The sequence below is a fragment of the Dendrobates tinctorius genome, unplaced genomic scaffold (genome assembly GCF_039654945.1).
Source record: "Dendrobates tinctorius isolate UK_male_01 unplaced genomic scaffold, ASM3965494v1 ptg000223l, whole genome shotgun sequence".
Taxonomy (NCBI): domain Eukaryota; kingdom Metazoa; phylum Chordata; class Amphibia; order Anura; family Dendrobatidae; genus Dendrobates; species Dendrobates tinctorius.
The window spans coordinates 11,340,584-11,342,617 of NW_027361890.1; positions in this window are offsets into that span (position 1 = coordinate 11,340,584).

The window sequence follows — 2,034 nt, forward strand, 5'->3', positions numbered from 1 at the left end:
CCACACCTCTTAGTCGAGTGCTAACCATCTCTACTACTTGCCATAGCGCTCAGATATCCAGTGGGCTCACACAATCCAAAAGTGTCCATTGTCCACTAGTGTGAGCAGAAATTCAAAATCTCACTTATCCTCTAGTCACTTTGGTCACAGCTGTGCCATCGAGCCTGTGACATAGCGCTCAGATATTCAGTGGGCTCACACAATCCAAAAGTGTCCATTGTCCACTAGTTTGAGCAGAAATTCAAAATCTCACTTATCCTCTAGTCACTTTGGTCACAGCTGTGCCATCGAGCCTGTGACATAGCGCTCAGATATTCAGTGGGCTCACACAATCCAAAAGTGTCCAGTGTCCACAAGTGTCTGCAAAAATTCAAAATCTCTGTTATCCTCTAGTCACTTTGGTCACAGCTGTGCCATCGAGCCTGTGACATAGTGCTCAGATATTCAGTGGGCTCACACAATCCAAAAGTGTCCAGTGTCCACAAGTGTCTGCAGAAATTCAAAATCTCACTTATCCTCTAGTCACTTTGGTCACAGCTGTGCCATCGAGCCTGTGACATAGCGCTCAGATATTCAGTGGGCTCACACAATCCAAAAGTGTCCAGTGTCCACAAGTGTCTGCAGAAATTCAAAATCTCACTTATCCTCTAGTCACTTTGGTCACAGCTGTGCCATCGAGCCTGTGACATAGCGCTCAGATATTCAGTGGGCCTCACACAATCCAAAAGTGTCCAGTGTCCACTAGTGTGTGCAGAAATTCAAAATCTCACTTATCCTCTAGTCACTTTTGTCACAGCTGTGCCATCGAGCCTGTGACATAGCGCTCAGATATGCAGTGGGCCTCACACAATCCAAAAGTGTCCAGTGTCCACAAGTGTCTGCAGAAATTCAAAATCTCCGTTATCCTCTAGTCACTTTGGTCACAGCTGTGCCATCGAGCCTGTGACATAGCGCTCAGATATTCAGTGGGCTCACACAATCCAAAAGTGTCCAGTGTCCACAAGTGTCTGCAGAAATTCAAAATCTCACTTATCCTCTAGTCACTTTGGTCACAGCTGTGCCATCGAGCCTGTGACATAGCGCTCAGATATTCAGTGGGCTCACACAATCCAAAAGTGTCCAGTGTCCACAAGTGTCTGCAGAAATTCAAAATCTCACTTATCCTCAAGTCACTTTGGTCACAGCTGTGCCATCGAGCCTGTGACATAGCGCTCAGATATTCAGTGGGCCTCACACAATCTAAAAGTGTCTAGTGTCCACTAGTGTGTGCAGAAAATCAAAATCTCACTTATCCTCTAGTCACTTTGGTCACAGCTGTGCCATTAAGCCTGTGACATAACGCTCAGATATTCAGTGGGCTCACACAATCCAAAAGTGTCCAGTGTCCACAAGTGTCTGCAGAAATTCAAAATCTCACTTATCCTCTAGTCACTTTGGTCACAGCTGTGCCATCGAGCCTGTGACATAGCGCTCAGATATTCAGTGGGCCTCACACAATCCAAAAGTGTCCAGTGTCCACAAGTGTCTGCAGAAATTCAAAATCTCCATTATCCTCTAGTCACTTTGGTCACAGCTGCGCCATCGAGCCTGTGACATAGCGCTCAGATATTCAGTGGGCTCACACAATCCAAAAGTGTCCATTGTCCACTAGTGTGAGCAGAAATTCAAAATCTCACTTATCCTCTAGTCACTTTGGTCACAGCTGTGCCATCGAGCCTGTGACATAGCGCTCAGATATTCAGTGGGCCTCACACAATCCAAAAGTGTCCAGTGTCCACAAGTGTCTGCAGAAATTCAAAATCTCCGTTATCCTCTAGTCACTTTGGTCACAGCTGTGCCATCTAGCCTGTGACATAGTGCTCAGATATTCAGTGGGCTCACACAATCCAAAAGTGTCCAGTGTCCACAAGTGTCTGCAGAAATTCAAAATCTCCCTTATCCTCTAGTCACTTTTGTCACAGCTGTGCCATCGAGCCTGTGACATAGCGCTCAGATATTCAGTGGGCCTCACACAATCCAAAAGTGTCCAGTGTC